The sequence below is a fragment of the Epinephelus lanceolatus genome, chromosome 15, assembly GCF_041903045.1.
Source record: "Epinephelus lanceolatus isolate andai-2023 chromosome 15, ASM4190304v1, whole genome shotgun sequence".
Lineage (NCBI taxonomy): Eukaryota > Metazoa > Chordata > Actinopteri > Perciformes > Serranidae > Epinephelus > Epinephelus lanceolatus.
Genome location: NC_135748.1, coordinates 28,156,653 through 28,169,371, shown reverse-complemented (window position 1 = coordinate 28,169,371; position 12,719 = coordinate 28,156,653).

Here is a 12,719-nt window from a genome sequence, read left to right as displayed (position 1 = left end):
TATGCACTGAGGCTATCCTCTGTCATATGACAAAAGCAAAGGAGGAAGTGAGGTCACATTGTATGAAAATCACAATGGAGATGGACAGGTCAAACAAGCACAGGACTTTGACCCAGGAGACTGGGGTTTGTGTGTGGTGTGAAACCAAAAGTCAGCTTTTGCGTCAAGTACGTAATGTAGGATGCCCAACCATAATTCTTTTTCTTAACCTAACCTAACCAGTAGGGGCGTTAATGTTGAAGATATCATACGAGCAGTTGTATGAGGATATGTTGACCTACAGGTGAGACTACAGCAAAAGACAGCAGATCACAAAACTCCGTAGGATTTATCCCCTGGGGACCATCATGGAAATTTCAACACATTCTCTCTCCGACCTCATCACATATAGCCGCTTGATCATGGACTTGCCACGTCTACGTATGACATGTAAGGTAGCCTGGGTGCGTATGTTGTTGACGTTCTGGGACGTCATATCAACTTTAGCCTGTTACATGCATTATGTCCTTACAAAACCCTTCTGTGTGGAGTTTGCACGTTCTCCTTGTGTCAGCAAGGGTTTTCTCTGGGTACTCCGGCTTCCTCCTACAATCCAAAGACATGCAGGTCTGTCTCTATGTGATAGCCCTGTGATAGTCTGGCGATCTGTCCAGGGTGTACCCTGCCTCTCACCCAGTGTCTGCTGGGATAGGCTCCAACAACTTTGCAACCCCAAACAGGATAAGTGGTTATGGAAAATGAATAAATAATTGAAAAAACAATTCAGTTTTCACATGAAATGTACAGTTTAGGTACAGTCTCACAAACTGTTCATACTATGTCGGTACTACACCCAAATTGACATTTTCTTCCTTCAACAACAAACATACGTGGTTAGCCAACACATGCACATGGTTAGGTTTAGAAAGCGAACACCGGCCTCCCAAGAGAAAGTCTGTGGTTGTTGAACCTATCCACCACTGCTCCCATCCATCTTACTTGGACTTTTCGCCCCCTTAACTTATGCTGTTGTCCGGCCATGTTTCCCCCGATGCTGTCAGGCCCTGTTACACAGTGACGGTGCCTGGGTGCATATCATGCAGACGTGAGAGGACAGCTTTTATTGTCGGTGTCTGATGCAGAAGTCACTGCTTGAGCACCAGTATTCGATGACTTCGAAATGAGACTGGGTTGGGAAATGTATGTATATTACAGTGTAAACCAAAGTGACAGACAGACCGGCTGACTGACCAACAGACTAACCTCGCCATCCAGAGAACCTTGCTGCCAGCAAGGCTAGAAATGGTTAAAATAACTGGATCGAGTACGATATCTTTCATGTCAATTTTAGACAGGATGTAAATAACCTGGGATAGAAATTTTCCTGGATTCTAGCAATTAATCTGTAATACCCAGAGGCTTTTTGAATTCACACTTTGATCCTGTATTCGTATTTTGTGTATCCTTTTTTTGTATTTCTAACATTTGTTTCACATTTGACTGTCTGACCCACGCAAACATCGACTTATAGCCCCAAGAGATAGTGTGTGAGACTGATGTATCATCACTTAAGATTTTACCCGAAGTAGAGTCATCAATGCACAAACACACACAGGAACATATTACTGTCTATGTTACACATTACTCCTGCCCTCCAGCCCATACGGACATTCTTGGGACCATACACATACACACGCATGTAACACCACACACCATCTCTTTGCATCTAAAGCCACAAGAGACGCAAAGCACCAACTTAACAAAATAACAACCCTTTCCAGTGGTCTGCTCCACCATCGAATCTTGATAACCTCTGGGGCTCCTGTTAGCTCAGAGCAGAACCAGACCGCCACTTTAAAACACACACATGCATGCACACACCACAAATATCCCACCCCCAGCGTCCCTAACTGTGGCTGACACATCAAAGGGCCGTGTCCGAGGAGGGAAGTCAGGGAGGGTCTGGGGAATCATGGGAGACAAAGGAAGCGATTAAGAGATAAGGATCAGTCTAAGATATGACATTTCATCCTGGGCAGATCCGGTAGACACACTCCATTCAGGGAAGGGTATATGGCAACGGAAGGGAGGAGGGAAAGAAGGAGGAGGGAAGGAGCTGCAGGGTCTCTTTCTCGCTCTCTTCCAGCCCTCCTTGCACCTTTCCCGCTTCCACAGTCTGTCTGTGAACGTGGTAAAGGGTCTGCTGTGCTAAAACTCCCCCCGAAAATGGACTCCATTGGTCTTGCATCCTCTAGTCCAGTCCAGCCCAACCAACCCCCCTCCCTGCTCATACACACACTAAAAAAAGCAGCACAACCAGGTAGGGCAACTTCAAAGGACAGACATGCGTTGGAGCAACTCCCTCAACTTATGTAAGACAACCCAACATCGCTCAGGCACAAAAACTTAATCTGTCGCTGATTTGCTACCTGGTTGTACATTTTCCTCGGCCTCTCTGCCAAAGCATCCGAGGTTCCTCATTTTATTTGCTCTTAAATAGTATTTAGCAACACAAAAGGAGTGAATGCAAAAAAAAACGTCCTCATTGTGGGCCTAATTGCCTCGGGGTCGTGTTACAGCTCCGGTTTCACGTTGTTGCTTTCAAACTGTAGCCCGCAAGCCCGAGGCACAATCCACCTGCCTCTCAGAGAGCCACACAAAGGGTCAGCGTATGAACACAGAGGGAGTCTGTTAGCAAATAAACACTGAGATCTAACTTTCGGGCCGCGCTCCAGCCAAACACCAGTCCTCTTCTCAGATATTTATGTACCTGAGAGGGAAAAGCTGCCAGTAGCCGAAATAGGCTTCTGTAAGTAAGAGCAAAACAATGAGCTGTCAGCAGATGACACCATACTGTATATCAACTATTATCACGCTGAAAGGCAAATTAGTGTTTCATAGGAAGGGGAATAGGGTGAACGAGATGGAGCAGTTGTGCATAAACAGCTTTGTCTAATTACAGGAGGCTTTTTACAACGTCTCAGTTTGCCAGAGGCTTCAGAGCAGTGGAGATTGTTAAATGAACTGAGGGATACTCGATTTACTCACTGTCTGTAATTTCCTGCCACATGTGTAAATAAAGACAAGGATGTGAGAAGAATATGTGACACTTTATGTTGCCTCTCGTTGTTACTGGACTGTCTGTAGGGCAACAAATATTGATATGAAAGACTAACATATAAATGGCTACATCCCTATATTTCCATTTCTATCTTATTCATGCATTTAAGTTGATTGTCAATGTATGCTCATACAATGGTTTATATGATATCTCACAAATTAGCCCCCCAGGAATGACATTACATACCTATCGTAAAGTTACGGAGAAAGTAAAGTTATTGTGGCTAGGTTTAGGAATAGAGACATGGTGACAACGTATCTTAAAATACCTTAAAGTCCACTTGGTTTCACATGTTTCCGATCTCCTGGGGGAAAGTCCTGTGTTATGAAACTTACCCACCACCCCAACTTCCCTTATTACATGGCCTCCTTCCTTCTTTCCTCCCATCAGTGCACTAGTCATGTGATTGCAGCCTTCACATCTACGCGAGTTGTATATGAATTATGATAAATTACTTTTCCTAGGTAAATGAATAAACAGTGCATGAGAACAGCCTAACTTGTGTATATTAACCCTGTGATGTAGAAAAGTGCTTATACTCATGAAGAAAAGAGTAATGGCTGTGCACTGACTCAAAAAACGCTCATTTGTTCAAATAGATCTGGTAGTTCTGATTCCAGTTTGGTCCTCATCAATCCAAAATATTTATATTAAAAATACAGTTGCCACAGGAAAGACATATTAGATTCTTGTACAAAACATTATACAGGTGTGTACTGAATATAAGAAGTACAGCACTAAACCAAAGCACATACAGTATGTGTATATTTCTTGGTTAACTCAGAAATATAAATGTATGTTATGGACAAACTATGGAAAGTTGTAAGCTAGAAGCTACCAAGTACCATAAATGAATCCAGTGCTGTGCATTGACAAGTAGGTATGACTGCAGCTGGAGCAGCTACGTGACATTTGTTATTTATTCACTACAGTATAGTGTTGTAGCAGGGTTCAAGTAGCCATTGTTGGTGGGTTGGTCTTGTACTAATGGACATGGTTTGTATGGGCGTGTCATGTACGCTACAAATGGCGGCAGTAGCTCAGTCCATAGGGACTTGGGTTGGGAACTGGAGGGTCGCCTGTTCGAGTCCCCGTCTGGACCAAAATATGGAGCGTGGACTGGTGGCTGGAGAGGTGCCAGTTCACCTCCTAGGCACTGCCGAGGTGCCCTTGAGCAAGGCACCGAACCCCCCAACCGCTCGAGGCGCCTCACCAAGGGCAGCCCCTTCACTCTGACATCTCTCCACTTTGTGCATGTATAGGTCCTGTTTGTGCATGTGTGTGTCTTTTGGACCTGTGTGTAATTGACAAACAAGAGTGAAAACATTGAATTAATAAATTAATAAAGTAAATAAATTTAAACTTAAACTTAAATGTAATGTGTCTGCAGGGTGATTGAGCATGGTCATGTTTTTGGTGAACCGTGAACTTAATGTTTCCAACTAACTGACATGGACGTGAGTGCTCACTCTTGCAACAGTTAACAATGCTCGCACACTTGTCTGTTTTGTTGTGTTTTCCCCTAAATCTGAATCACTGTTTTCACTGAAGAACTGTTTTCTTTACATAACCACAGAGGGCGCGATACACATTTTAAGAAGAAGGAAACACTATTTGACAGGGCAACAGACTTCGACACCTGTGTGGTTAGTGCAACTAGCAATTCAGTCAACGCAGCTACTGGTACAGCTAAAGTCAGTTTATATGAATATTTGAAGGAGTTTTATTATTAAAACAGTACCGATTCCAATGAAAAAATCTCACATTTAATGCAAATTGTGACTGCCGGGTCTGAAAATGACATCAGCCACATTGGCCATGAATTAGAAACAACCCATCGAGTTAGAGCATCAAACTAGTCTTGGGACATATCTGCGAGTAAATAATGATAACAAGATTGTTTTATTTAAAAAAAGGGAAGAAATGAACGTGAACTAGTCTTTTCAGGACTATGAATGTGGTTCAAAATTCTAATTGCGAACAATGAACGTGAAGTAATTTATTTTAATCTGTGTGAACTGACCTTTGAGCTAGCTCTTAAGAAGTGTGAGCGTGCACAACACTAAATAAATCGTAAATAAGGTTACAAATCATGTTTTATTTTATGTTCTTGGGATTAGTATGAGAGTAAAAGTGTTTACTTTAACAGCTAACAGTAGAAGGCACCTATGTTTGTGTTTCAAGTATAAAACCAAAGCCATAAAACAAAGATAAAGACCTTTAATGGAAGTAAACAAGTTGCTTTAAACGAAAATAATGCTGTAAAATCAACTTGTGAAAATAACCTTCCATGGCCTGTTAAAGAGAAGATGGAGATGAAAAGTGTTTTCAGCGAGTTGCTGTAGTGCTGGAGGGCCAGCCAGCACACCTGTTCAGTGGGAGATGCGAGGCGGGGGCTCTAAATACAGGCCAGAGGAGCGTCGGGGGGCCAGGCTGTCCAGCAGCCATCTTTTCATTAGCCGTATCTAATGAAACTGCACAGGGCCTGAGGAAGAAAGGCCTACTGCAGGGACACCCTGCCCTGCCCGAAATTACACCAGAGACTCGCCCACAAAAGAAGCATTCCGTCCACACAGCGACACTGGCACTTGACACCAAATTTTAAACCCACGGGTTGTTTCTTCGACAAGTGGAAATTTCCACTGCGATCCCTTCCCAGTCGGGGAGGCTCGGTGAGAGAAACGAGTGTCGAGGGGGTTTAATCACACAGTCAGTATGTAACCCCCCCTCTACACACACACACACACACACACACACACACACACACACACACACCCACACACTCATACACTCCATGCCCCAGACCCTCTGTTCCTGTACGCTTTGTTTGGGAACAGTTGTCAAGATGGAAATATCTGATACTCTTTCTAATCACTCAGGCAGCAATTACTGTTATTAAGCTTTCTTTGAGAGGCCTTCATTGTTTTTCTTCTAACATCAGTGACAGACACCAGGGGTGCTAACAGCCTGAATGGAGCGAGCAACTGCACATTTGTAACCGTGTACTTAAGTGTGCGTGTAAAGGCAAGCACACACACACACAGTGTAAGTTAAAGGAAGCTCAAAGAGGGTGAGAATGACTAAAACCCTAACAACTGTCAGTCATAATCAGTGTTTTTAGTTGATGTCCTTTGGCTAGCAACAACAGTGTTTTCTCTGTCCTAAATGTGACCAAGCTAACCTGAAGAGGCAATGTAGGGCCGCAGCTAACACTTATTTTCATTATTGATTATTTTCTCCAATTAATTGACTAATCTCATATAGGCTGTACAGTATGAGACTACAGAGAAAAATCTCCATTTTGATGCCTTAAAATTGCACGTTTGTTCCAACTTACAGCTCAAACTGCAGCTGGAACCAACAAATGTGTTGGTCTTCTTTTGATTGATAAATGAGAATATAATAACAAACTACAACCACTACACAAGCTCCAAAAATGTACCTACCTATTAAATTGTTTTTTGACCTTGAGCCCTTTTTATTAAAGTCTTCGTCCTTATCTCTTTTAATTTTGCTGTCATCACAATACTATGAAAAAGTCAGAATTAGTTGAAGTGATACTGAAACAATTTGAGAGAAGCACACACATTGAAATGTAAATGTTTCTTTCACCCATCTTTTTAAATTTATTTTGCAATTCTGTTTTGTTTGCACTGCAGTTCCATTATTCCGCCTCGTCGTTCTTTATAAATGTACGATTGTGGAATGGGGAGACAGAGTTGTCTCACCTTTAAGCCAGCAACAGAGGTAGTAACGGCGCCAAATCGACATCTGTGTATAGCAACAGCCAGCAGGACAGGACGGATGTGGCATTTCTGACAATGTGTTATCTGTGCAACCAACTGCCAGGAGATTTATTAGGCAGGTAGTAGCAGTGTGGGGCTAACTGTGGGGCAAATTGGGGAAACAATGAGGTCAGGGAGCTTCTTACACTCCGAGCAAAGGACGAGATCAGCTGCCATATAACAGGGACGCTAAATGGTTGTTATTACCATATCACGCCATTGTTATTGTTTAGAAAGTGCTGCCAACACCTAAGTTATATGTCACACTAGAAGCTGACACTGTCGTGTTACACGTCACGCCTCTTGTTTCCGGAACACCAGCTTGTTGTCTCAAATCACACACCGGGGCGGCATGATGCTGCTGTTGTTTGCTTCTGTGTAAAAATCAAAAGCAGCTTGAAGAAGGGACTTTGTAGCAGCCCTATAGCAGAATTACTTTGTAAAAATAAAATAGCTTAGGCATATAGAGACAGGCTTTCAAGTGTATTTTATTAATATTAATTAACTTTCTTTTTGAAGCACTTTCCAAACTAAGTTACAAAGTGCTTTACATATGGCTGAACCAGGATTTAAAACATTTCAGGCAAATAAAATCAGACAAAAATCCAACAGAAAGTAAATGGAATTGAATCAAAAGAACCCAAACAATAAAGATAAATGCCACCAATGAAATAGTTAAGTGACTGGAATTAACTGCCCTGAAGATTTTGAGCCTTGAGTGTAGTGAGTGTAGTAAACTACTTTTCTGTCAACTAAAGCAATGCACTTGTTTTATGATGAATTCACCTGTGTGTGAACCCTGCAGAGTGACATCCTCCTCTGCTGTTACCATCTCTACATGCACTGTACTGCACCGCACTGTGTGTCTTTGTGAGGATGCGTTTTGTGCCTGTGACCCCAAGGCCAAAGTATTCCATCGATGACAGCTTTATCCCCTCAAATGCACCGTGTAGCATCCCGGCTGCCATGTGCTCGCTCCGAGGTGTGTGTGATGAGTGGAGATGAGTCACAGACAGGGGTGAGAGGAGGTGTCACACAGATAACCCCTACAGATGGACAGCGGAAAGGGTCTAAGGTTTCAGACCTGTGTGTTGAGTGTGTGTGCGTGCGTGTCTTTGTGTAAAAATGATATACCCTGAAAAAGGCTATGATAAAGAATGTGTGTGTGTGTCCGTGCATGTGTGTGGAAGTATGAGTGGGAGAGTGAAACAAGAGGCCGTGACCTGGAGCAGCACTGACATGAGCTATCATCACGATAGCCCCTCCTGATTCTCTACCAAACAGAGCAGAACAAGAGAGCGTCGACTAACTCTTTCCAGTTTGGGACTCTAGCGTGGTGCAGCGTGACGCATCCTGTCCTCCACACATGGTCCATAGACACTTGTTCTTGTACAGTAGAGTAACACTGCTGTTTTTTTGTTCTTTGAGGGTCAGTTCCACCAAACCACAGAGTATTTTTACCTCAAGTCATATCTAGTCTTGCAGATAGTTTTGGTTTTATTTGTAGATGTTTTGAGATCTCCACAGCTGTTCACAACTACTGACGCCACCCTAATATGACGAAAGTGAGCAGAATTTCCTTTGTGGTGTTCAAGGCATTTAAAAATTAGATTTGAAATTTTCAAGAGCAGCATGTGCCTGCAGAGTCAGTGCCCCAGTTACCGACCTCGCTCTTGACAGTTTTGTTTGTCTTCTGTTGGTATGTCAAAACTCTGGCAACAGGGATTGGCAGTAAATGGATAAAATATTAAGTATTTCAGAATGCGTCATGCCGGCAGATTAAACCTCTGTTCTGTCTCTTCTGGGCACTTATTTCTGTTTTAATTTGACTTTCACTTCGATATCTCTTGGTTTTTGTTGTACATGTTATATGTTAACCAAGCTAAAAGTTCTCAGTGAGGTACATTTGGATGCAATTAAATCAATACTTTATGATCATTAACTCACCTGACATGATAAAGAAAAAGTTGTCAGAGGTATCACATGGTTGGATGTACCAACAATAGATCACAAAAGGAGTTGGCGGTGAAAGAAATTTTTCAAAATTAGAAAACACATCCACACGATGCCATGAGATAGCTGTTTTCCAGTTTTGACAGTATGGAAAAAAGGTTCTCCAGCTCCATGTTGAGGGGTAAAAAACATTATGGTTTAGTGTGAGAGGACCAAACCTGAGGGAAAAATGATTTAGTGGGCATTACAGCTGGGACAATTAGCCAAGTAACTGATTTGTGGATCAACAGAAAATTCAAGATATCGCGGGGAAAAAAGCCAAATATTTGCTTTTTCCAGTTTTGAAATTAGAGGATTTACCATTTGTTTCTATTTTTGATCATGTTAAATTGAATATTTTGAGAGTTAAGCAGTTGTGTGTGTTTTTGTTGTTGTTTTTTACATCTCACACTTAACATTTAGAGGAATTTTGTGGCGTCTAGCGGTAAATGCAGATTGCAACTAGCGAAAACTTTTGCCAACTAAAATTTATTCAGTACGCATTGTTGAGGAGGTTTTTACCACGAGTGAAATTATCCAATCAAATGATTTAAAATGGTAAAAACACTAAATAAAGCAGTTTCACATTACAAATCTATGGATCTCTGACACAGTTCGGCTCGTCAGTAACGGGCTGCTAGCCTAGCACCTGTAATATTCGCCCGTCTTTGTCCTTTGATAATTTAAGATTCAGAAATTCAGAGGTTTCTAACGGGATTTGAATTATCCACAGCGGTCTCCTCCTCTCCTAAACAAACTGAGTTGTTTGTTTTAAACCAGTAAAACCACTGAACAGATTACAAACCAGTGTAACTCCGACAATGCAAGGGGCAGATGGGGATCCAGCTGTGGTGGCCAATGTGAAAACGCAAATGACCCTATCAAGAGCCAATGTTAGATTTGTTTGCTCTGGGCTACTGTAGAAACATGGCCGTGCAACATGTTCCCTATGTAGATAGAAGTGGCTCATTCTAAGGTAACGAAAACACATCAGTTCTTATTTTCAGGTGATTACACACACCTCGTAGACATGGCCTCAGTCAAAGTACAAAACTGCTAACTTACGTACAGTAAAGACGCACCTTTGTTACTTACCACCTCTGGCTGCCATTGGAAAAACATGAACATGTGAAAGACCTCAATGCAGACTGACCTCAAAGTTACGCAGCAGTAGTTAACATAACCAAATTAAAATATTAAAGGTATAGTGTGGATTTTTTTACATGAGGTAGACAGACTTAGGCTTTGGTCATTTACACCTTAGGTCAATCAATCAATCAATCAATTTTATTTATAAAGCCCAGTATCACAAATCACAATTTGCCTCACAGGGCTTTACAGCATACAACATCCCTCTGTCCTTTGGACCCTCACAGCGGATAAGGAAAAACTCCCCAAAAAAAACCCTTTAATGGGGAAAAAAAAGGTAGAAACCTCAGGAAGAGCAACTGAGGAGGGATCCCTCTTCCAGGACGGACAGACGTGCAACAGATGTCGTACAGGTCCACACTAGCATTTTCAAACCCCTAAAATGGAGACCTTTGAAAATGCTGCTAGTTTGAAAACTCCATCTGGATGGGCAGAGACTTTTGAAAATGATGAGGCAGACACCCATGTTGTATCATGTGACCCTTTGCAGGAGAAAACAAATGAAATCAGCCTTGACTACCAGAGGTTAATTCAACATGGATAAAGAATTACAGGGGTTTCTGACCTTGTTGTCTGTGCTAGCAGCTGTCTTGGTCAGTTAAATTCTGCATTTTATAGTGTTACTACTGCCTACATGTGCAGGAGGCAAGCTTTATTAAGAGATGTGTGACAATTCCACATCTTCACAAGTGATATCAGCCCTACATAAAACAGACACAGGCACACGCATGCTCAGTGTATGTGAATGTGCGTGTTAGTGTGGATGGAGATTAGAGAGACTGTTTTTGTTTTAAAATAAAAACCTCAGTGGATGTACCCTTACTCAACAAAGATTTCCCAGCCAGTCGGCATGACATCATGTTAAAAACATAAAAGATTTACAGCTACAACACAATCAGGTTTTTCTTGCAGCTATTTCTTGTGTCATGTCTCTCAGAAAGTTAGAACTACTTTTTTGTCCAGTCACATATCACTCCACCAATGAGCTGTCTGAGAGGGAACATGTAGCTGCCGGCTCGAACTCTTAAAAACAGGATTTACAGTCACCTTTTGTCAAAAACTGAACTGTGCCTTTAACTTTACGGAAACACAGAAATCGAATTTTAATTGGTTTGTAATGTATTTTGTGACACGTGACTGGTTTACACACACATTCAGATCTCTAACATCTGGTGACTCCGAGGGGGGGGGAGAAAGGGAAGATTTCAGCGATAGAGGTATGGAGTGCACCCACTCAAACAAGGCAATGCGAGCAAGGATCATCTTCCTTTGTTCCTGCGGGGAGGTTTACTGTCTATAAACACTCGGCTTTTACGGTGGAACGTCCAAATAAAAAGCTTTTTGAAGACTTCACCCAGTCAATTAGTCGAGCAGTGTCAATAGACCTGCTGCATAATGACTCACCTGTAATTGCGTGAGAACGAGCACTTACAGGAGACTGAATGGCACGTCACATAGGAATGACAAAGCCCTCAATCTGTTTTTTAAGGACTCATTCTGTAATAGACCCCAACCCCCACACCCCGCCTACCTTCCTCCACACACATTTATCTCTCTATTTCCTGAGGTTCTAAAGACTCACGTGGCTGATGACACTCAATGAGGCATTTTGGGACTTGCCGTCAAACACAAACTTTAAGGGCTCGACTGGAGGCTGGTAAACTGAACAGCAGGCTCACTGGGTGTGCTGAGCTTATATAAACGTCCCTCTCTGAGCCTTTTAATAAACACGCATCCTCTCTTTGTGTAGGGTAGTGGGATAATGAACAGGCAAGACAATTACCATAACCGGCTGATGGTATCTCGACTTCAGGAGGAGATCAGTTGAAATGTTGTAATTGCTCTGTCAAGCTGCTGAAAAGACACCCCCCCCTTAACCCCGTTTTTCCTGAACACACACACACACACATGTACCTTCCCCCCTTCAGCCCCTTCTCTGCTGCCTTCAGCCACTTCAAAATGAAATTCTTCTCCATCTTCTCCTCCTTTAGCAGCCTCCCTCGTTTTTGATGCTGATACGCAGGCATCAAAGAGAAGCCCAGTGGCCATTAGAGGGCCTGAGGGTCTGTGCATGCTCCAGTAGGTAAAAAACTAACAAACCTGACTTGTTAGCAAAAAAAAAAAAAAAAAAAAAAAAAAAAATCAGCTAATGTTGTAGCTAATGTTGACACGTTATACCAGTCAAAACATTTTTAAAGTTTAAAAATACATTTTCTATCTTTGTCCTGTCACTGACACCAATTATTATGACCCTAAATTAGTGGTTTTAAAGTTTAAAAGAATCCTGTTAATGAATATACCGTCAGCTTTCTAATTATCTGTGCCCCTGTGCATCAGACACGATGATGTACAGGGCACTCTCCACGAAACAATGCACAGCCAATGTCCCCCAGCAGTTCAAAGGAGTTCCTCTCTCTAAACATTATCATATAATTTGGGCCAGCCGTCAACTTGTAAATAAGTGATGTAGAAGCCTATTGTGTGATGGGGCACAGGTTGGAGACAGGCGTCTTTGCTCTGCCGGCATGAGCCGCCGGAGACAAAGGCAGGAGACAGAGCGTCTAACCTTTGATTCTTCTGAGGACTCAGCCGCCTTGTGTCAGGGGCAGGACGCATCGGCCACAATCATGCCCCCAATGTGGGGATGTCAAGAACAATAGAATCACTCTCTCACAGTCGGGCTCAACAACCCG